The sequence below is a fragment of the Acipenser ruthenus genome, unplaced genomic scaffold (genome assembly GCF_902713425.1).
Source record: "Acipenser ruthenus unplaced genomic scaffold, fAciRut3.2 maternal haplotype, whole genome shotgun sequence".
NCBI classification, from domain to species: Eukaryota; Metazoa; Chordata; class Actinopteri; order Acipenseriformes; family Acipenseridae; genus Acipenser; species Acipenser ruthenus.
The window spans coordinates 23,358-44,250 of NW_026708389.1; the positions used below are offsets into that span (position 1 = coordinate 23,358).

The 20,893-nt window shown below is 40.3% G+C and overlaps 22 non-coding genes across 22 annotated transcripts; 17 read left to right on the plus strand and 5 right to left on the minus strand.

Annotated features, from left to right (window-relative positions):
• Positions 1-460: 460 nt before the first annotated feature.
• On the plus strand, positions 461-675 carry LOC131732058 (small nucleolar RNA U3). The gene has a single exon (XR_009325253.1). It is a non-coding gene; the product is annotated as a small nucleolar RNA U3 (small nucleolar RNA).
• Positions 676-1,787: 1,112 nt separating this feature from the next.
• Positions 1,788-1,869, plus strand: trnal-cag (transfer RNA leucine (anticodon CAG)). Its single transcript has one exon. It is a non-coding gene; the product is annotated as a tRNA-Leu (tRNA).
• Positions 1,870-2,157: 288 nt separating this feature from the next.
• trnai-aau (transfer RNA isoleucine (anticodon AAU)) lies at positions 2,158-2,231 on the plus strand. Its single transcript has one exon. It is a non-coding gene; the product is annotated as a tRNA-Ile (tRNA).
• Positions 2,232-2,396: 165 nt separating this feature from the next.
• Positions 2,397-2,478, minus strand: trnas-aga (transfer RNA serine (anticodon AGA)). The gene has a single exon. It is a non-coding gene; the product is annotated as a tRNA-Ser (tRNA).
• Positions 2,479-4,179: 1,701 nt separating this feature from the next.
• LOC131732059 (small nucleolar RNA U3) lies at positions 4,180-4,394 on the plus strand. Its single transcript, XR_009325254.1, has one exon. It is a non-coding gene; the product is annotated as a small nucleolar RNA U3 (small nucleolar RNA).
• A 1,112-nt stretch (positions 4,395-5,506) lies between these two features.
• On the plus strand, positions 5,507-5,588 carry trnal-cag (transfer RNA leucine (anticodon CAG)). Its single transcript has one exon. It is a non-coding gene; the product is annotated as a tRNA-Leu (tRNA).
• Positions 5,589-5,876: 288 nt separating this feature from the next.
• Positions 5,877-5,950, plus strand: trnai-aau (transfer RNA isoleucine (anticodon AAU)). The gene has a single exon. It is a non-coding gene; the product is annotated as a tRNA-Ile (tRNA).
• A 165-nt stretch (positions 5,951-6,115) lies between these two features.
• trnas-aga (transfer RNA serine (anticodon AGA)) lies at positions 6,116-6,197 on the minus strand. Its single transcript has one exon. It is a non-coding gene; the product is annotated as a tRNA-Ser (tRNA).
• A 1,701-nt stretch (positions 6,198-7,898) lies between these two features.
• On the plus strand, positions 7,899-8,113 carry LOC131732060 (small nucleolar RNA U3). Its single transcript, XR_009325255.1, has one exon. It is a non-coding gene; the product is annotated as a small nucleolar RNA U3 (small nucleolar RNA).
• A 1,112-nt stretch (positions 8,114-9,225) lies between these two features.
• On the plus strand, positions 9,226-9,307 carry trnal-cag (transfer RNA leucine (anticodon CAG)). The gene has a single exon. It is a non-coding gene; the product is annotated as a tRNA-Leu (tRNA).
• Positions 9,308-9,595: 288 nt separating this feature from the next.
• On the plus strand, positions 9,596-9,669 carry trnai-aau (transfer RNA isoleucine (anticodon AAU)). Its single transcript has one exon. It is a non-coding gene; the product is annotated as a tRNA-Ile (tRNA).
• A 165-nt stretch (positions 9,670-9,834) lies between these two features.
• Positions 9,835-9,916, minus strand: trnas-aga (transfer RNA serine (anticodon AGA)). The gene has a single exon. It is a non-coding gene; the product is annotated as a tRNA-Ser (tRNA).
• Positions 9,917-11,617: 1,701 nt separating this feature from the next.
• On the plus strand, positions 11,618-11,832 carry LOC131732061 (small nucleolar RNA U3). The gene has a single exon (XR_009325256.1). It is a non-coding gene; the product is annotated as a small nucleolar RNA U3 (small nucleolar RNA).
• A 1,112-nt stretch (positions 11,833-12,944) lies between these two features.
• On the plus strand, positions 12,945-13,026 carry trnal-cag (transfer RNA leucine (anticodon CAG)). Its single transcript has one exon. It is a non-coding gene; the product is annotated as a tRNA-Leu (tRNA).
• Positions 13,027-13,553: 527 nt separating this feature from the next.
• trnas-aga (transfer RNA serine (anticodon AGA)) lies at positions 13,554-13,635 on the minus strand. Its single transcript has one exon. It is a non-coding gene; the product is annotated as a tRNA-Ser (tRNA).
• A 1,701-nt stretch (positions 13,636-15,336) lies between these two features.
• LOC131732062 (small nucleolar RNA U3) lies at positions 15,337-15,551 on the plus strand. The gene has a single exon (XR_009325257.1). It is a non-coding gene; the product is annotated as a small nucleolar RNA U3 (small nucleolar RNA).
• A 1,112-nt stretch (positions 15,552-16,663) lies between these two features.
• Positions 16,664-16,745, plus strand: trnal-cag (transfer RNA leucine (anticodon CAG)). Its single transcript has one exon. It is a non-coding gene; the product is annotated as a tRNA-Leu (tRNA).
• A 288-nt stretch (positions 16,746-17,033) lies between these two features.
• trnai-aau (transfer RNA isoleucine (anticodon AAU)) lies at positions 17,034-17,107 on the plus strand. The gene has a single exon. It is a non-coding gene; the product is annotated as a tRNA-Ile (tRNA).
• A 165-nt stretch (positions 17,108-17,272) lies between these two features.
• Positions 17,273-17,354, minus strand: trnas-aga (transfer RNA serine (anticodon AGA)). The gene has a single exon. It is a non-coding gene; the product is annotated as a tRNA-Ser (tRNA).
• A 1,701-nt stretch (positions 17,355-19,055) lies between these two features.
• Positions 19,056-19,270, plus strand: LOC131732063 (small nucleolar RNA U3). Its single transcript, XR_009325258.1, has one exon. It is a non-coding gene; the product is annotated as a small nucleolar RNA U3 (small nucleolar RNA).
• Positions 19,271-20,382: 1,112 nt separating this feature from the next.
• On the plus strand, positions 20,383-20,464 carry trnal-cag (transfer RNA leucine (anticodon CAG)). Its single transcript has one exon. It is a non-coding gene; the product is annotated as a tRNA-Leu (tRNA).
• A 288-nt stretch (positions 20,465-20,752) lies between these two features.
• Positions 20,753-20,826, plus strand: trnai-aau (transfer RNA isoleucine (anticodon AAU)). The gene has a single exon. It is a non-coding gene; the product is annotated as a tRNA-Ile (tRNA).
• Positions 20,827-20,893: the final 67 nt, after the last annotated feature.

Consider the following 20,893-nt stretch of genomic DNA (forward strand, 5'->3'; position numbering starts at 1 on the left):
GACAGAAAGGCGATTGACAAAAAGAATGCCTCGTCCCTGCGTGGGCTTGAAACAGCAACGTTTTGGTTAAGCCGAACGCGCTCACCGATTACGTTGTTTTATTAGATAACACCCTCGGAGCCCAACAGAACACTGTATGCGTATAATTAAAATATTTACGGTTCAAATGGGAATCGTATTCATCAGATTTTAAGCACACGTTTGATAGACGTCACAGTGCAAAGGAGGAAGGCAGGCAATGCAAATGAGGCAACTGGCTCGTACTTTTTAAATCATACCAAAAAATTGAACCCAATTAAGCTTTTAACCGCCTGCAGTCTGGAATGAGTTTGAAATGTTATTGTAACAACTCACTGGGCTACAGCAATTGCATTATATGAAAGTGCTCCTGTTTATTTGTCACCGGCACAGCTACCGGTGCCACTCAGAGTTGGAGGGAGACGGTCGGCCACTTGCCCATAAAACAATACTTTCAGGGATCATTTCTATAGTGATTTGCTAGCGAAATGCGTTTTGAAAGTGTTTGGGCTCGCTACCCACGAGGAAGAGTGAGAGTGTTCGTTTTTGAGCGTGAAGAAGACAGCGAGTGTTGTTTTTGACCAACTGCTCGCTGTTATTGATGACCGCTCCAGTGTTCCTTAGGGGGCTGGAGGAAGCGGACACGTTCTGAGTGGGTGTCTTACCAAAACGTAAGAAAGATGAACTACAGTTGCAAAGCACTGCTGCTTTTTCGATGATTGATTAAAACTATCAAACTGACTGAAAACACGGATCGCATTAATTGCGATTGGTTTCATACCAATACGCTTACATAACAGATATTGGTTATAGACAATGTCATATACACAGAAATGAACACGGACAGTGTTTATTAAGGGCTGACTCATTGACATGTTCGAGAGATCTAGGTGTACTGGACAAATCTACTGGATTATTTTCCATGTCGTAATTGTGCCGCCTGTGATAATGCGTTTGCGTTTTACAAGCCATACAACGAAAAAAGAGTACAGTGTCTTACAAGTGATGACCTGTGCTTCAACGCATGTCATTTATTTGTTTTTTTGTCCTTGCCATTTGCAATATGTTGGTAAAACTACTAGACAGTGACGATTGCGCATTGATGAGCAAGCATAAAAGTTCAATTAGGAGAAAAGATATCCATTCACCACTAGCTAGACATTTCGTAGATGCCAAACATTCCATTTCAGATCTGAAATACCGCAGCATACAAAAAATATTTCAAGCTCGAGGACGTGATAATCTCGATCAAAAACTATTACAATGTGAATCCAAATGGATCTTCTATCTCCATATGGTACAACCCGAGGGATTAAATGAAGCGCTAGGATTATCCTGTTTTCTGTGATATAATGCGCAACCATACTTGTCTTTCATAAGATCTGAAAATAAATTATAGCGCTTTGAGATTATGTCTGTTATTAGCAGATTGTTTAGAAATGTACTCAAATATGTTACAACTGTTCTGTCTACGAAATATATCTGTAACATTTATGTAATGCCTTTGTGGTTTTTTGATGAAGTTCATTTGCTAACAGACTGTTCTGATTTTGATTCAAACCGTGAAGCGATCGCTCTGTTTGCAGTATATTTTCTTTCAGTAAGAGGAGTGTCCTTGTGATTCCATACAAAATGCGACAAAACCTGTCGCCCTCCTTAATATAAACAGAAAAAGAACAAGTACACGCACACGCCAGGTGATTTACTGCAGCGTCAGACATGGGAGGTTCAGCAGTGTGCTGCAGCGTTGTGCAAAGTCGTCGGTGTAAGTCAGGATGGCCGAGCGGTCTAAGGCGCTGTGGTCAGGTCGCAGTCTCCATGGAGGCGTGGGCTCGAACCCCACTTCTGACAACAGTTCTTGTTAATTTATTTCTAAAACGTCCACCGAATGCTTGGTAATTTTACATGTTTTTCTTTTTAGTATTCAAATCACAGCTTTTTAAATGAGAGAAAGTCACCGCAAGCCCGCACCTCGCCACTTTCTTCACACTGCTAAACTGCCTCATAAAGATGAGACCTCTAATTATGCCTTTCCAATACTTTGAATGTGTTATTGTTGAGTTTAACATAACATCTTGGTAATCATAATGTCCACAGGCCTTGTTTTTCTAGGGTTTTATTAACGCGCTCCATGTGTGTGGCCGGTTAGCTCAGTTGGTTAGAGCGTGGTGCTAATAACGCCAAGGTCGCGGGTTCGATCCCCGTACGGGCCATGACTTTTCTTCTTTAAAGAAACCACAGCATTTGGAATGGTGCCAAAATGAACATTCTTTAACAAAATGAACCGGTGCGATATGAAGTAGAACCAGTAATATTTCAAATTCCTCATCTTTAAACATGTATTAGGAATGAACACATACAATTAAAAAGAAAGCTTACGTAGTCGGCAGGATTCGAACCTGCGCGGGGAAACCCCAATGGATTTCTAGTCCATCGCCTTAACCACTCGGCCACGACTACATGTTCTTACATTGGACTGTGAAATGATCCATATTATTGTCAAAAGAAGTAAAAGACACCCGCGGTAATGCTGCAGATGGCAGTATAGGCTAACATGAACCGAAGTCAAATGCCTTTGTTGAAACTCCATCGATTTATACAAGGCAAGCACACGTGGGAAATGTAAATACAATATCCTTTCTGTCAACGTTCATAATAATGAATACATCTTTATTTCAAAATACGTAACAATTTAAGTGATCTTTTCAAACCACCCATACACAAAAAACAAAGTAGATCTTGATTTCAACTGAAAAACTGACTTGCTTCATGGCTGCTGCCACAGCACTCAAGCACGTTGTGGCTAGCGTGAGCGGACTTAGCAGATAACAAGATCTACAAAATATCACATGCCAATAAAACATAACACAATTATGTTCGATTTTATAACAAAACCCCACCCCAGATGGGACTCGAACCCACTATCCCTGGCTTAGGAGGCCAGTGGCCTTAGCCATTAGGCCACTAGGGCTGACATGGGAAGCGCACATTTGGTAGTTCTAAAGAAAGTGGGAACAATAGTATCGTGGTTTCATAAATATCCAAGCCATCTTTGGTGTTCAAACAAAGCAGTTACATTGGGAAAGGGCCGTACTTATCAGTAAGTGTTTGAAATGCATGTGGGAAGATTTAAGATTGTGAAGAAGTTTTAATATGCTTCGTATTTGCGCATTGGTAACCTTACATAATTACGTTTTGATTAATGCCACTTCCTTACCTGACAGTAGTCAGGGTGACGATACAAGACCAAAGCCAATAAACCTGTTATTTTCCTGTCCTTTCATTACCATATTCTAGTGTGCTTGTTCAGAATATGCGTGAATCCTGAAAACGTCTTGCTAATATGTGAACAAAGCCAGCATTCACTTTATTGATCACCATGTGGAATAGCCGCTATTGGAACACACATGATTGTGTTAAAGATGTTAATAGACTTTCAATGTACACGTTTTAGAGCTGAACGTTTGTTGAGACAGTTCAAGCGCTGTAGCAGTGTTTACCTATTTCATGGATGTTTGCTTTTTCGTCTTACTCTGGAAAAAATAATAATAGCAATAGAAAAATGTAGGCAAAACAATTTTTGAGAACCGCATTTGGGTGAAAAATGAACAGTTTCAAAACACATTTGTAAACGCATTGGATTCTATTATGGTGTTTCCGAGCTGTTGAATGTTTCTTATTATATACAGGTTTACTGGCTTGACAGAAAGGCGATTGACAAAAAGAATGCCTCGTCCCTGCGTGGGCTTGAAACAGCAACGTTTTGGTTAAGCCGAACGCGCTCACCGATTACGTTGTTTTATTAGATAACACCCTCGGAGCCCAACAGAACACTGTATGCGTATAATTAAAATATTTACGGTTCAAATGGGAATCGTATTCATCAGATTTTAAGCACACGTTTGATAGACGTCACAGTGCAAAGGAGGAAGGCAGGCAATGCAAATGAGGCAACTGGCTCGTACTTTTTAAATCATACCAAAAAATTGAACCCAATTAAGCTTTTAACCGCCTGCAGTCTGGAATGAGTTTGAAATGTTATTGTAACAACTCACTGGGCTACAGCAATTGCATTATATGAAAGTGCTCCTGTTTATTTGTCACCGGCACAGCTACCGGTGCCACTCAGAGTTGGAGGGAGACGGTCGGCCACTTGCCCATAAAACAATACTTTCAGGGATCATTTCTATAGTGATTTGCTAGCGAAATGCGTTTTGAAAGTGTTTGGGCTCGCTACCCACGAGGAAGAGTGAGAGTGTTCGTTTTTGAGCGTGAAGAAGACAGCGAGTGTTGTTTTTGACCAACTGCTCGCTGTTATTGATGACCGCTCCAGTGTTCCTTAGGGGGCTGGAGGAAGCGGACACGTTCTGAGTGGGTGTCTTACCAAAACGTAAGAAAGATGAACTACAGTTGCAAAGCACTGCTGCTTTTTCGATGATTGATTAAAACTATCAAACTGACTGAAAACACGGATCGCATTAATTGCGATTGGTTTCATACCAATACGCTTACATAACAGATATTGGTTATAGACAATGTCATATACACAGAAATGAACACGGACAGTGTTTATTAAGGGCTGACTCATTGACATGTTCGAGAGATCTAGGTGTACTGGACAAATCTACTGGATTATTTTCCATGTCGTAATTGTGCCGCCTGTGATAATGCGTTTGCGTTTTACAAGCCATACAACGAAAAAAGAGTACAGTGTCTTACAAGTGATGACCTGTGCTTCAACGCATGTCATTTATTTGTTTTTTTGTCCTTGCCATTTGCAATATGTTGGTAAAACTACTAGACAGTGACGATTGCGCATTGATGAGCAAGCATAAAAGTTCAATTAGGAGAAAAGATATCCATTCACCACTAGCTAGACATTTCGTAGATGCCAAACATTCCATTTCAGATCTGAAATACCGCAGCATACAAAAAATATTTCAAGCTCGAGGACGTGATAATCTCGATCAAAAACTATTACAATGTGAATCCAAATGGATCTTCTATCTCCATATGGTACAACCCGAGGGATTAAATGAAGCGCTAGGATTATCCTGTTTTCTGTGATATAATGCGCAACCATACTTGTCTTTCATAAGATCTGAAAATAAATTATAGCGCTTTGAGATTATGTCTGTTATTAGCAGATTGTTTAGAAATGTACTCAAATATGTTACAACTGTTCTGTCTACGAAATATATCTGTAACATTTATGTAATGCCTTTGTGGTTTTTTGATGAAGTTCATTTGCTAACAGACTGTTCTGATTTTGATTCAAACCGTGAAGCGATCGCTCTGTTTGCAGTATATTTTCTTTCAGTAAGAGGAGTGTCCTTGTGATTCCATACAAAATGCGACAAAACCTGTCGCCCTCCTTAATATAAACAGAAAAAGAACAAGTACACGCACACGCCAGGTGATTTACTGCAGCGTCAGACATGGGAGGTTCAGCAGTGTGCTGCAGCGTTGTGCAAAGTCGTCGGTGTAAGTCAGGATGGCCGAGCGGTCTAAGGCGCTGTGGTCAGGTCGCAGTCTCCATGGAGGCGTGGGCTCGAACCCCACTTCTGACAACAGTTCTTGTTAATTTATTTCTAAAACGTCCACCGAATGCTTGGTAATTTTACATGTTTTTCTTTTTAGTATTCAAATCACAGCTTTTTAAATGAGAGAAAGTCACCGCAAGCCCGCACCTCGCCACTTTCTTCACACTGCTAAACTGCCTCATAAAGATGAGACCTCTAATTATGCCTTTCCAATACTTTGAATGTGTTATTGTTGAGTTTAACATAACATCTTGGTAATCATAATGTCCGCAGGCCTTGTTTTTCTCGGGTTTTATTAACGCGCTCCATGTGTGTGGCCGGTTAGCTCAGTTGGTTAGAGCGTGGTGCTAATAACGCCAAGGTCGCGGGTTCGATCCCCGTACGGGCCATGACTTTTCTTCTTTAAAGAAACCACAGCATTTGGAATGGTGCCAAAATGAACATTCTTTAACTAAATGAACCGGTGCGATATGAAGTAGAACCAGTAATATTTCAAATTCCTCATCTTTAAACATGTATTAGGAATGAACACATACAATTAAAAAGAAAGCTTACGTAGTCGGCAGGATTCGAACCTGCGCGGGGAAACCCCAATGGATTTCTAGTCCATCGCCTTAACCACTCGGCCACGACTACATGTTCTTACATTGGACTGTGAAATGATCCATATTATTGTCAAAAGAAGTAAAAGACACCCGCGGTAATGCTGCAGATGGCAGTATAGGCTAACATGAACCGAAGTCAAATGCCTTTGTTGAAACTCCATCGATTTATACAAGGCAAGCACACGTGGGAAATGTAAATACAATATCCTTTCTGTCAACGTTCATAATAATGAATACATCTTTATTTCAAAATACGTAACAATTTAAGTGATCTTTTCAAACCACCCATACACAAAAAACAAAGTAGATCTTGATTTCAACTGAAAAACTGACTTGCTTCATGGCTGCTGCCACAGCACTCAAGCACGTTGTGGCTAGCGTGAGCGGACTTAGCAGATAACAAGATCTACAAAATATCACATGCCAATAAAACATAACACAATTATGTTCGATTTTATAACAAAACCCCACCCCAGATGGGACTCGAACCCACTATCCCTGGCTTAGGAGGCCAGTGGCCTTAGCCATTAGGCCACTAGGGCTGACATGGGAAGCGCACATTTGGTAGTTCTAAAGAAAGTGGGAACAATAGTATCGTGGTTTCATAAATATCCAAGCCATCTTTGGTGTTCAAACAAAGCAGTTACATTGGGAAAGGGCCGTACTTATCAGTAAGTGTTTGAAATGCATGTGGGAAGATTTAAGATTGTGAAGAAGTTTTAATATGCTTCGTATTTGCGCATTGGTAACCTTACATAATTACGTTTTGATTAATGCCACTTCCTTACCTGACAGTAGTCAGGGTGACGATACAAGACCAAAGCCAATAAACCTGTTATTTTCCTGTCCTTTCATTACCATATTCTAGTGTGCTTGTTCAGAATATGCGTGAATCCTGAAAACGTCTTGCTAATATGTGAACAAAGCCAGCATTCACTTTATTGATCACCATGTGGAATAGCCGCTATTGGAACACACATGATTGTGTTAAAGATGTTAATAGACTTTCAATGTACACGTTTTAGAGCTGAACGTTTGTTGAGACAGTTCAAGCGCTGTAGCAGTGTTTACCTATTTCATGGATGTTTGCTTTTTCGTCTTACTCTGGAAAAAATAATAATAGCAATAGAAAAATGTAGGCAAAACAATTTTTGAGAACCGCATTTGGGTGAAAAATGAACAGTTTCAAAACACATTTGTAAACGCATTGGATTCTATTATGGTGTTTCCGAGCTGTTGAATGTTTCTTATTATATACAGGTTTACTGGCTTGACAGAAAGGCGATTGACAAAAAGAATGCCTCGTCCCTGCGTGGGCTTGAAACAGCAACGTTTTGGTTAAGCCGAACGCGCTCACCGATTACGTTGTTTTATTAGATAACACCCTCGGAGCCCAACAGAACACTGTATGCGTATAATTAAAATATTTACGGTTCAAATGGGAATCGTATTCATCAGATTTTAAGCACACGTTTGATAGACGTCACAGTGCAAAGGAGGAAGGCAGGCAATGCAAATGAGGCAACTGGCTCGTACTTTTTAAATCATACCAAAAAATTGAACCCAATTAAGCTTTTAACCGCCTGCAGTCTGGAATGAGTTTGAAATGTTATTGTAACAACTCACTGGGCTACAGCAATTGCATTATATGAAAGTGCTCCTGTTTATTTGTCACCGGCACAGCTACCGGTGCCACTCAGAGTTGGAGGGAGACGGTCGGCCACTTGCCCATAAAACAATACTTTCAGGGATCATTTCTATAGTGATTTGCTAGCGAAATGCGTTTTGAAAGTGTTTGGGCTCGCTACCCACGAGGAAGAGTGAGAGTGTTCGTTTTTGAGCGTGAAGAAGACAGCGAGTGTTGTTTTTGACCAACTGCTCGCTGTTATTGATGACCGCTCCAGTGTTCCTTAGGGGGCTGGAGGAAGCGGACACGTTCTGAGTGGGTGTCTTACCAAAACGTAAGAAAGATGAACTACAGTTGCAAAGCACTGCTGCTTTTTCGATGATTGATTAAAACTATCAAACTGACTGAAAACACGGATCGCATTAATTGCGATTGGTTTCATACCAATACGCTTACATAACAGATATTGGTTATAGACAATGTCATATACACAGAAATGAACACGGACAGTGTTTATTAAGGGCTGACTCATTGACATGTTCGAGAGATCTAGGTGTACTGGACAAATCTACTGGATTATTTTCCATGTCGTAATTGTGCCGCCTGTGATAATGCGTTTGCGTTTTACAAGCCATACAACGAAAAAAGAGTACAGTGTCTTACAAGTGATGACCTGTGCTTCAACGCATGTCATTTATTTGTTTTTTTGTCCTTGCCATTTGCAATATGTTGGTAAAACTACTAGACAGTGACGATTGCGCATTGATGAGCAAGCATAAAAGTTCAATTAGGAGAAAAGATATCCATTCACCACTAGCTAGACATTTCGTAGATGCCAAACATTCCATTTCAGATCTGAAATACCGCAGCATACAAAAAATATTTCAAGCTCGAGGACGTGATAATCTCGATCAAAAACTATTACAATGTGAATCCAAATGGATCTTCTATCTCCATATGGTACAACCCGAGGGATTAAATGAAGCGCTAGGATTATCCTGTTTTCTGTGATATAATGCGCAACCATACTTGTCTTTCATAAGATCTGAAAATAAATTATAGCGCTTTGAGATTATGTCTGTTATTAGCAGATTGTTTAGAAATGTACTCAAATATGTTACAACTGTTCTGTCTACGAAATATATCTGTAACATTTATGTAATGCCTTTGTGGTTTTTTGATGAAGTTCATTTGCTAACAGACTGTTCTGATTTTGATTCAAACCGTGAAGCGATCGCTCTGTTTGCAGTATATTTTCTTTCAGTAAGAGGAGTGTCCTTGTGATTCCATACAAAATGCGACAAAACCTGTCGCCCTCCTTAATATAAACAGAAAAAGAACAAGTACACGCACACGCCAGGTGATTTACTGCAGCGTCAGACATGGGAGGTTCAGCAGTGTGCTGCAGCGTTGTGCAAAGTCGTCGGTGTAAGTCAGGATGGCCGAGCGGTCTAAGGCGCTGTGGTCAGGTCGCAGTCTCCATGGAGGCGTGGGCTCGAACCCCACTTCTGACAACAGTTCTTGTTAATTTATTTCTAAAACGTCCACCGAATGCTTGGTAATTTTACATGTTTTTCTTTTTAGTATTCAAATCACAGCTTTTTAAATGAGAGAAAGTCACCGCAAGCCCGCACCTCGCCACTTTCTTCACACTGCTAAACTGCCTCATAAAGATGAGACCTCTAATTATGCCTTTCCAATACTTTGAATGTGTTATTGTTGAGTTTAACATAACATCTTGGTAATCATAATGTCCACAGGCCTTGTTTTTCTCGGGTTTTATTAACGCGCTCCATGTGTGTGGCCGGTTAGCTCAGTTGGTTAGAGCGTGGTGCTAATAACGCCAAGGTCGCGGGTTCGATCCCCGTACGGGCCATGACTTTTCTTCTTTAAAGAAACCACAGCATTTGGAATGGTGCCAAAATGAACATTCTTTAACAAAATGAACCGGTGCGATATGAAGTAGAACCAGTAATATTTCAAATTCCTCATCTTTAAACATGTATTAGGAATGAACACATACAATTAAAAAGAAAGCTTACGTAGTCGGCAGGATTCGAACCTGCGCGGGGAAACCCCAATGGATTTCTAGTCCATCGCCTTAACCACTCGGCCACGACTACATGTTCTTACATTGGACTGTGAAATGATCCATATTATTGTCAAAAGAAGTAAAAGACACCCGCGGTAATGCTGCAGATGGCAGTATAGGCTAACATGAACCGAAGTCAAATGCCTTTGTTGAAACTCCATCGATTTATACAAGGCAAGCACACGTGGGAAATGTAAATACAATATCCTTTCTGTCAACGTTCATAATAATGAATACATCTTTATTTCAAAATACGTAACAATTTAAGTGATCTTTTCAAACCACCCATACACAAAAAACAAAGTAGATCTTGATTTCAACTGAAAAACTGACTTGCTTCATGGCTGCTGCCACAGCACTCAAGCACGTTGTGGCTAGCGTGAGCGGACTTAGCAGATAACAAGATCTACAAAATATCACATGCCAATAAAACATAACACAATTATGTTCGATTTTATAACAAAACCCCACCCCAGATGGGACTCGAACCCACTATCCCTGGCTTAGGAGGCCAGTGGCCTTAGCCATTAGGCCACTAGGGCTGACATGGGAAGCGCACATTTGGTAGTTCTAAAGAAAGTGGGAACAATAGTATCGTGGTTTCATAAATATCCAAGCCATCTTTGGTGTTCAAACAAAGCAGTTACATTGGGAAAGGGCCGTACTTATCAGTAAGTGTTTGAAATGCATGTGGGAAGATTTAAGATTGTGAAGAAGTTTTAATATGCTTCGTATTTGCGCATTGGTAACCTTACATAATTACGTTTTGATTAATGCCACTTCCTTACCTGACAGTAGTCAGGGTGACGATACAAGACCAAAGCCAATAAACCTGTTATTTTCCTGTCCTTTCATTACCATATTCTAGTGTGCTTGTTCAGAATATGCGTGAATCCTGAAAACGTCTTGCTAATATGTGAACAAAGCCAGCATTCACTTTATTGATCACCATGTGGAATAGCCGCTATTGGAACACACATGATTGTGTTAAAGATGTTAATAGACTTTCAATGTACACGTTTTAGAGCTGAACGTTTGTTGAGACAGTTCAAACGCTGTAGCAGTGTTTACCTATTTCATGGATGTTTGCTTTTTCGTCTTACTCTGGAAAAAATAATAATAGCAATAGAAAAATGTAGGCAAAACAATTTTTGAGAACCGCATTTGGGTGAAAAATGAACAGTTTCAAAACACATTTGTAAACGCATTGGATTCTATTATGGTGTTTCCGAGCTGTTGAATGTTTCTTATTATATACAGGTTTACTGGCTTGACAGAAAGGCGATTGACAAAAAGAATGCCTCGTCCCTGCGTGGGCTTGAAACAGCAACGTTTTGGTTAAGCCGAACGCGCTCACCGATTACGTTGTTTTATTAGATAACACCCTCGGAGCCCAACAGAACACTGTATGCGTATAATTAAAATATTTACGGTTCAAATGGGAATCGTATTCATCAGATTTTAAGCACACATTTGATAGACGTCACAGTGCAAAGGAGGAAGGCAGGCAATGCAAATGAGGCAACTGGCTCGTACTTTTTAAATCATACCAAAAAATTGAACCCAATTAAGCTTTTAACCGCCTGCAGTCTGGAATGAGTTTGAAATGTTATTGTAACAACTCACTGGGCTACAGCAATTGCATTATATGAAAGTGCTCCTGTTTATTTGTCACCGGCACAGCTACCGGTGCCACTCAGAGTTGGAGGGAGACGGTCGGCCACTTGCCCATAAAACAATACTTTCAGGGATCATTTCTATAGTGATTTGCTAGCGAAATGCGTTTTGAAAGTGTTTGGGCTCGCTACCCACGAGGAAGAGTGAGAGTGTTCGTTTTTGAGCGTGAAGAAGACAGCGAGTGTTGTTTTTGACCAACTGCTCGCTGTTATTGATGACCGCTCCAGTGTTCCTTAGGGGGCTGGAGGAAGCGGACACGTTCTGAGTGGGTGTCTTACCAAAACGTAAGAAAGATGAACTACAGTTGCAAAGCACTGCTGCTTTTTCGATGATTGATTAAAACTATCAAACTGACTGAAAACACGGATCGCATTAATTGCGATTGGTTTCATACCAATACGCTTACATAACAGATATTGGTTATAGACAATGTCATATACACAGAAATGAACACGGACAGTGTTTATTAAGGGCTGACTCATTGACATGTTCGAGAGATCTAGGTGTACTGGACAAATCTACTGGATTATTTTCCATGTCGTAATTGTGCCGCCTGTGATAATGCGTTTGCGTTTTACAAGCCATACAACGAAAAAAGAGTACAGTGTCTTACAAGTGATGACCTGTGCTTCAACGCATGTCATTTATTTGTTTTTTTGTCCTTGCCATTTGCAATATGTTGGTAAAACTACTAGACAGTGACGATTGCGCATTGATGAGCAAGCATAAAAGTTCAATTAGGAGAAAAGATATCCATTCACCACTAGCTAGACATTTCGTAGATGCCAAACATTCCATTTCAGATCTGAAATACCGCAGCATACAAAAAATATTTCAAGCTCGAGGACGTGATAATCTCGATCAAAAACTATTACAATGTGAATCCAAATGGATCTTCTATCTCCATATGGTACAACCCGAGGGATTAAATGAAGCGCTAGGATTATCCTGTTTTCTGTGATATAATGCGCAACCATACTTGTCTTTCATAAGATCTGAAAATAAATTATAGCGCTTTGAGATTATGTCTGTTATTAGCAGATTGTTTAGAAATGTACTCAAATATGTTACAACTGTTCTGTCTACGAAATATATCTGTAACATTTATGTAATGCCTTTGTGGTTTTTTGATGAAGTTCATTTGCTAACAGACTGTTCTGATTTTGATTCAAACCGTTAAGCGATCGCTCTGTTTGCAGTATATTTTCTTTCAGTAAGAGGAGTGTCCTTGTGATTCCATACAGAATGCGACAAAACCTGTCGCCCTCCTTAATATAAACAGAAAAAGAACAAGTACACGCACACGCCAGGTGATTTACTGCAGCGTCAGACATGGGAGGTTCAGCAGTGTGCTGCAGCGTTGTGCAAAGTCGTCGGTCTAAGTCAGGATGGCCGAGCGGTCTAAGGCGCTGTGGTCAGGTCGCAGTCTCCATGGAGGCGTGGGATCGAACCCCACTTCTGACAACTGTTCTTGTTAATTTATTTCTAAAACGTCCACTGAATGCTTGGTAATTTTACATGTTTTTCTTTTTAGTATTCAAATCACAGCTTTTTAAATGAGAGAAAGTCACCGCAAGCCCGCACCTCGCCACTTTCTTCACACTGCTAAACTGCCTCATAAAGATGAGACCTCTAATTATGCCTTTCCAATACTTTGAATGTGTTATTGTTGAGTTTAACATAACATCTTGGTAATCATAATGTCCGCAGGCCTTGTTTTTCTCGGGTTTTATTAACGCGATCCATGTGTGTGGCCGGTTAGCTCAGTTGGTTAGAGTGTGGTGCTAATAACGAAAAGGTCGCGGGTTCGATCCCCGTACGGGCCATGACTTTTCTTCTTTAAAGAAACCACAGCATTTGGAATGGTGCCAAAATGAACATTCTTTAACAAAATGAACCGGTGCGATATGAAGTAGAACCAGTAATATTTCAGATTCCTCATCTTTAAACATGTATTAGGAATGAACACATACAATTAAAAAGAAAGCTTACGTAGTCGGCAGGATTCGAACCTGCGCGGGGAAACCCCAATGGATTTCTAGTCCATCGCCTTAACCACTCGGCCACGACTACATGTTCTTACATTGGACTGTGAAATGATCCATATTATTGTCAAAAGAAGTAAAAGACACCCGCGGTAATGCTGCAGATGGCAGTATAGGCTAACATGAACCGAAGTCAAATGCCTTTGTTGAAACTCCATCGATTTATACAAGGCAAGCACACGTGGGAAATGTAAATACAATATCCTTTCTGTCAACGTTCATAATAATGAATACATCTTTATTTCAAAATACGTAACAATTTAAGTGATCTTTTCAAACCACCCATACACAAAAAACAAAGTAGATCTTGATTTCAACTGAAAAACTGACTTGCTTCATGGCTGCTGCCACAGCACTCAAGCACGTTGTGGCTAGCGTGAGCGGACTTAGCAGATAACAAGATCTACAAAATATCACATGCCAATAAAACATAACACAATTATGTTCGATTTTATAACAAAACCCCACCCCAGATGGGACTCGAACCCACTATCCCTGGCTTAGGAGGCCAGTGGCCTTAGCCATTAGGCCACTAGGGCTGACATGGGAAGCGCACATTTGGTAGTTCTAAAGAAAGTGGGAACAATAGTATCGTGGTTTCATAAATATCCAAGCCATCTTTGGTGTTCAAACAAAGCAGTTACATTGGGAAAGGGCCGTACTTATCAGTAAGTGTTTGAAATGCATGTGGGAAGATTTAAGATTGTGAAGAAGTTTTAATATGCTTCGTATTTGCGCATTGGTAACCTTACATAATTACGTTTTGATTAATGCCACTTCCTTACCTGACAGTAGTCAGGGTGACGATACAAGACCAAAGCCAATAAACCTGTTATTTTCCTGTCCTTTCATTACCATATTCTAGTGTGCTTGTTCAGAATATGCGTGAATCCTGAAAACGTCTTGCTAATATGTGAACAAAGCCAGCATTCACTTTATTGATCACCATGTGGAATAGCCGCTATTGGAACACACATGATTGTGTTAAAGATGTTAATAGACTTTCAATGTACACGTTTTAGAGCTGAACGTTTGTTGAGACAGTTCAAGCGCTGTAGCAGTGTTTACCTATTTCATGGATGTTTGCTTTTTCGTCTTACTCTGGAAAAAATAATAATAGCAATAGAAAAATGTAGGCAAAACAATTTTTGAGAACCGCATTTGGGTGAAAAATGAACAGTTTCAAAACACATTTGTAAACGCATTGGATTCTATTATGGTGTTTCCGAGCTGTTGAATGTTTCTTATTATATACAGGTTTACTGGCTTGACAGAAAGGCGATTGACAAAAAGAATGCCTCGTCCCTGCGTGGGCTTGAAACAGCAACGTTTTGGTTAAGCCGAACGCGCTCACCGATTACGTTGTTTTATTAGATAACACCCTCGGAGCCCAACAGAACACTGTATGCGTATAATTAAAATATTTACGGTTCAAATGGGAATCGTATTCATCAGATTTTAAGCACACGTTTGATAGACGTCACAGTGCAAAGGAGGAAGGCAGGCAATGCAAATGAGGCAACTGGCTCGTACTTTTTAAATCATACCAAAAAATTGAACCCAATTAAGCTTTTAACCGCCTGCAGTCTGGAATGAGTTTGAAATGTTATTGTAACAACTCACTGGGCTACAGCAATTGCATTATATGAAAGTGCTCCTGTTTATTTGTCACCGGCACAGCTACCGGTGCCACTCAGAGTTGGAGGGAGACGGTCGGCCACTTGCCCATAAAACAATACTTTCAGGGATCATTTCTATAGTGATTTGCTAGCGAAATGCGTTTTGAAAGTGTTTGGGCTCGCTACCCACGAGGAAGAGTGAGAGTGTTCGTTTTTGAGCGTGAAGAAGACAGCGAGTGTTGTTTTTGACCAACTGCTCGCTGTTATTGATGACCGCTCCAGTGTTCCTTAGGGGGCTGGAGGAAGCGGACACGTTCTGAGTGGGTGTCTTACCAAAACGTAAGAAAGATGAACTACAGTTGCAAAGCACTGCTGCTTTTTCGATGATTGATTAAAACTATCAAACTGACTGAAAACACGGATCGCATTAATTGCGATTGGTTTCATACCAATACGCTTACATAACAGATATTGGTTATAGACAATGTCATATACACAGAAATGAACACGGACAGTGTTTATTAAGGGCTGACTCATTGACATGTTCGAGAGATCTAGGTGTACTGGACAAATCTACTGGATTATTTTCCATGTCGTAATTGTGCCGCCTGTGATAATGCGTTTGCGTTTTACAAGCCATACAACGAAAAAAGAGTACAGTGTCTTACAAGTGATGACCTGTGCTTCAACGCATGTCATTTATTTGTTTTTTTGTCCTTGCCATTTGCAATATGTTGGTAAAACTACTAGACAGTGACGATTGCGCATTGATGAGCAAGCATAAAAGTTCAATTAGGAGAAAAGATATCCATTCACCACTAGCTAGACATTTCGTAGATGCCAAACATTCCATTTCAGATCTGAAATACCGCAGCATACAAAAAATATTTCAAGCTCGAGGACGTGATAATCTCGATCAAAAACTATTACAATGTGAATCCAAATGGATCTTCTATCTCCATATGGTACAACCCGAGGGATTAAATGAAGCGCTAGGATTATCCTGTTTTCTGTGATATAATGCGCAACCATACTTGTCTTTCATAAGATCTGAAAATAAATTATAGCGCTTTGAGATTATGTCTGTTATTAGCAGATTGTTTAGAAATGTACTCAAATATGTTACAACTGTTCTGTCTACGAAATATATCTGTAACATTTATGTAATGCCTTTGTGGTTTTTTGATGAAGTTCATTTGCTAACAGACTGTTCTGATTTTGATTCAAACCGTGAAGCGATCGCTCTGTTTGCAGTATATTTTCTTTCAGTAAGAGGAGTGTCCTTGTGATTCCATACAAAATGCGACAAAACCTGTCGCCCTCCTTAATATAAACAGAAAAAGAACAAGTACACGCACACGCCAGGTGATTTACTGCAGCGTCAGACATGGGAGGTTCAGCAGTGTGCTGCAGCGTTGTGCAAAGTCGTCGGTGTAAGTCAGGATGGCCGAGCGGTCTAAGGCGCTGTGGTCAGGTCGCAGTCTCCATGGAGGCGTGGGCTCGAACCCCACTTCTGACAACAGTTCTTGTTAATTTATTTCTAAAACGTCCACCGAATGCTTGGTAATTTTACATGTTTTTCTTTTTAGTATTCAAATCACAGCTTTTTAAATGAGAGAAAGTCACCGCAAGCCCGCACCTCGCCACTTTCTTCACACTGCTAAACTGCCTCATAAAGATGAGACCTCTAATTATGCCTTTCCAATACTTTGAATGTGTTATTGTTGAGTTTAACATAACATCTTGGTAATCATAATGTCCGCAGGCCTTGTTTTTCTCGGGTTTTATTAACGCGCTCCATGTGTGTGGCCGGTTAGCTCAGTTGGTTAGAGCGTGGTGCTAATAACGCCAAGGTCGCGGGTTCGATCCCCGTACGGGCCATGACTTTTCTTCTTTAAAGAAACCACAGCATTTGGAATGGTGCCAAAATGAACATTCTTTAACTAAATGAACCGGTGCGATATGAAGTAGAACCAGTAATATTTCAAATTCCTCATCTTTAAACATGTATTAGGAATGAACACATACAATTAAAAAGAAAGCTTACGTAGTCGGCAGGATTCGAACCTGCGCGGGGAAACCCCAATGGATTTCTAGTCCATCGCCTTAACCACTCGGCCACGACTACATGTTCTTACATTGGACTGTGAAATGATCCATATTATTGTCAAAAGAAGTAAAAGACACCCGCGGTAATGCTGCAGATGGCAGTATAGGCTAACATGAACCGAAGTCAAATGCCTTTGTTGAAACTCCATCGATTTATACAAGGCAAGCACACGTGGGAAATGTAAATACAATATCCTTTCTGTCAACGTTCATAATAATGAATACATCTTTATTTCAAAATACGTAACAATTTAAGTGATCTTTTCAAACCACCCATACACAAAAAACAAAGTAGATCTTGATTTCAACTGAAAAACTGACTTGCTTCATGGCTGCTGCCACAGCACTCAAGCACGTTGTGGCTAGCGTGAGCGGACTTAGCAGATAACAAGATCTACAAAATATCACATGCCAATAAAACATAACACAATTATGTTCGATTTTATAACAAAACCCCACCCCAGATGGGACTCGAACCCACTATCCCTGGCTTAGGAGGCCAGTGGCCTTAGCCATTAGGCCACTAGGGCTGACATGGGAAGCGCACATTTGGTAGTTCTAAAGAAAGTGGGAACAATAGTATCGTGGTTTCATAAATATCCAAGCCATCTTTGGTGTTCAAACAAAGCAGTTACATTGGGAAAGGGCCGTACTTATCAGTAAGTGTTTGAAATGCATGTGGGAAGATTTAAGATTGTGAAGAAGTTTTAATATGCTTCGTATTTGCGCATTGGTAACCTTACATAATTACGTTTTGATTAATGCCACTTCCTTACCTGACAGTAGTCAGGGTGACGATACAAGACCAAAGCCAATAAACCTGTTATTTTCCTGTCCTTTCATTACCATATTCTAGTGTGCTTGTTCAGAATATGCGTGAATCCTGAAAACGTCTTGCTAATATGTGAACAAAGCCAGCATTCACTTTATTGATCACCATGTGGAATAGCCGCTATTGGAACACACATGATTGTGTTAAAGATGTTAATAGACTTTCAATGTACACGTTTTAGAGCTGAACGTTTGTTGAGACAGTTCAAGCGCTGTAGCAGTGTTTACCTATTTCATGGATGTTTGCTTTTTCGTCTTACTCTGGAAAAAATAATAATAGCAATAGAAAAATGTAGGCAAAACAATTTTTGAGAACCGCATTTGGGTGAAAAATGAACAGTTTCAAAACACATTTGTAAACGCATTGGATTCTATTATGGTGTTTCCGAGCTGTTGAATGTTTCTTATTATATACAGGTTTACTGGCTTGACAGAAAGGCGATTGACAAAAAGAATGCCTCGTCCCTGCGTGGGCTTGAAACAGCAACGTTTTGGTTAAGCCGAACGCGCTCACCGATTACGTTGTTTTATTAGATAACACCCTCGGAGCCCAACAGAACACTGTATGCGTATAATTAAAATATTTACGGTTCAAATGGGAATCGTATTCATCAGATTTTAAGCACACGTTTGATAGACGTCACAGTGCAAAGGAGGAAGGCAGGCAATGCAAATGAGGCAACTGGCTCGTACTTTTTAAATCATACCAAAAAATTGAACCCAATTAAGCTTTTAACCGCCTGCAGTCTGGAATGAGTTTAAAATGTTATTGTAACAACTCACTGGGCTACAGCAATTGCATTATATGAAAGTGCTCCTGTTTATTTGTCACCGGCACAGCTACCGGTGCCACTCAGAGTTGGAGGGAGACGGTCGGCCACTTGCCCATAAAACAATACTTTCAGGGATCATTTCTATAGTGATTTGCTAGCGAAATGCGTTTTGAAAGTGTTTGGGCTCGCTACCCACGAGGAAGAGTGAGAGTGTTCGTTTTTGAGCGTGAAGAAGACAGCGAGTGTTGTTTTTGACCAACTGCTCGCTGTTATTGATGACCGCTCCAGTGTTCCTTAGGGGGCTGGAGGAAGCGGACACGTTCTGAGTGGGTGTCTTACCAAAACGTAAGAAAGATGAACTACAGTTGCAAAGCACTGCTGCTTTTTCGATGATTGATTAAAACTATCAAACTGACTGAAAACACGGATCGCATTAATTGCGATTGGTTTCATACCAATACGCTTACATAACAGATATTGGTTATAGACAATGTCATATACACAGAAATGAACACGGACAGTGTTTATTAAGGGCTGACTCATTGACATGTTCGAGAGATCTAGGTGTACTGGACAAATCTACTGGATTATTTTCCATGTCGTAATTGTGCCGCCTGTGATAATGCGTTTGCGTTTTACAAGCCATACAACGAAAAAAGAGTACAGTGTCTTACAAGTGATGACCTGTGCTTCAACGCATGTCATTTATTTGTTTTTTTGTCCTTGCCATTTGCAATATGTTGGTAAAACTACTAGACAGTGACGATTGCGCATTGATGAGCAAGCATAAAAGTTCAATTAGGAGAAAAGATATCCATTCACCACTAGCTAGACATTTCGTAGATGCCAAACATTCCATTTCAGATCTGAAATACCGCAGCATACAAAAAATATTTCAAGCTCGAGGACGTGATAATCTCGATCAAAAACTATTACAATGTGAATCCAAATGGATCTTCTATCTCCATATGGTACAACCCGAGGGATTAAATGAAGCGCTAGGATTATCCTGTTTTCTGTGATATAATGCGCAACCATACTTGTCTTTCATAAGATCTGAAAATAAATTATAGCGCTTTGAGATTATGTCTGTTATTAGCAGATTGTTTAGAAATGTACTCAAATATGTTACAACTGTTCTGTCTACGAAATATATCTGTAACATTTATGTAATGCCTTTGTGGTTTTTTGATGAAGTTCATTTGCTAACAGACTGTTCTGATTTTGATTCAAACCGTGAAGCGATCGCTCTGTTTGCAGTATATTTTCTTTCAGTAAGAGGAGTGTCCTTGTGATTCCATACAAAATGCGACAAAACCTGTCGCCCTCCTTAATATAAACAGAAAAAGAACAAGTACACGCACACGCCAGGTGATTTACTGCAGCGTCAGACATGGGAGGTTCAGCAGTGTGCTGCAGCGTTGTGCAAAGTCGTCGGTGTAAGTCAGGATGGCCGAGCGGTCTAAGGCGCTGTGGTCAGGTCGCAGTCTCCATGGAGGCGTGGGCTCGAACCCCACTTCTGACAACAGTTCTTGTTAATTTATTTCTAAAACGTCCACCGAATGCTTGGTAATTTTACATGTTTTTCTTTTTAGTATTCAAATCACAGCTTTTTAAATGAGAGAAAGTCACCGCAAGCCCGCACCTCGCCACTTTCTTCACACTGCTAAACTGCCTCATAAAGATGAGACCTCTAATTATGCCTTTCCAATACTTTGAATGTGTTATTGTTGAGTTTAACATAACATCTTGGTAATCATAATGTCCACAGGCCTTGTTTTTCTCGGGTTTTATTAACGCGCTCCATGTGTGTGGCCGGTTAGCTCAGTTGGTTAGAGCGTGGTGCTAATAACGCCAAGGTCGCGGGTTCGATCCCCGTACGGGCCATGACTTTTCTTCTTTAAAGAAACCACAGCATTTGGAATGGTGCCAAAATGAACATTCTTTAACTAAA